Source organism: Osmerus eperlanus, chromosome 13 (genome assembly GCF_963692335.1).
Source record: "Osmerus eperlanus chromosome 13, fOsmEpe2.1, whole genome shotgun sequence".
NCBI lineage: Eukaryota > Metazoa > Chordata > Actinopteri > Osmeriformes > Osmeridae > Osmerus > Osmerus eperlanus.
The window spans coordinates 8,728,644-8,729,569 of record NC_085030.1 but is presented as its reverse complement, the minus strand read 5'-3'; positions in this window follow the sequence as shown (position 1 = coordinate 8,729,569).

The following is a 926-nucleotide window of genomic DNA, read 5'->3' as shown; positions in this document are numbered from 1 at the left end:
GTCTCGACTCCCGGTGGATAGCCAGAATTGCAAGTTCCGTAGACAAAGACTTGGCGACGTCAAATACCTGGGGTGGAGCACGGAACAGGGCTTCGCCCCCAGTGTCTTTCACACGAGTCAAACCTTTTCAGCAGTCGGAAACAGGAATTGGTAGAGGATTTAGAGTTAGCCGTGCTCATGTGTGATTCATATCTAATTGTAAAACCTTTTAATCCTAATGTGTATAAAGTGACAATTCCGTATCCCTTTTAAGAAGATACGCTGGTGGCAAAACACCTAATTAAAATTGATTCATGGAACAAGGTAGGCCTATATTTATACTTTATGGAATCAGTGATATTTTGCCCCAAAAAACGAATACTGCAGGGATAGTGGATTCCATAGGAGCTAAAAAAAAGTACAGTAGTATCTGTCTTCAGCCTGGAGCTACTAAAATAGAAAATAGGATAGGCCTACAGGATATGTTTTGAGAAACATCTGTGTCTGGTGTGGCTGCTTGTCAACAAAAAATAAGTGAAGTGCGGGATACTTTGTGTGTCTGCAGGACATCAAAGGAGAGAATCACACAGAAACAGAGTCTTTCTGTCTGACCAAATAAATATTTTAACCCAACTGTGAATGTACTCCAGTGAATCCAGTAGTAAACTTCTGTTTCCAAGCTGTGCCTGCTGTGTAGGATCACGCTAAATATGAACATAATATCAAGACTTTAAAGCTTTGCCCCCTGTGTTTAAACATGCCTGAACTAGTGGTGGAGTTGAGTGTGTCTGTGTGTGTGTGTGTATGTGTGTGTGTGTGTGTGTATGCATGCACATTCGTTTGGGGGGTAGCTAGCACTCAGCAAAATGACATTCCTCCTTTTGTGTGTTCACATTCCACAGCCTGCTCCATTCATTCAGCCTGAGTGCTGCTGCTGCTGCTGGGGA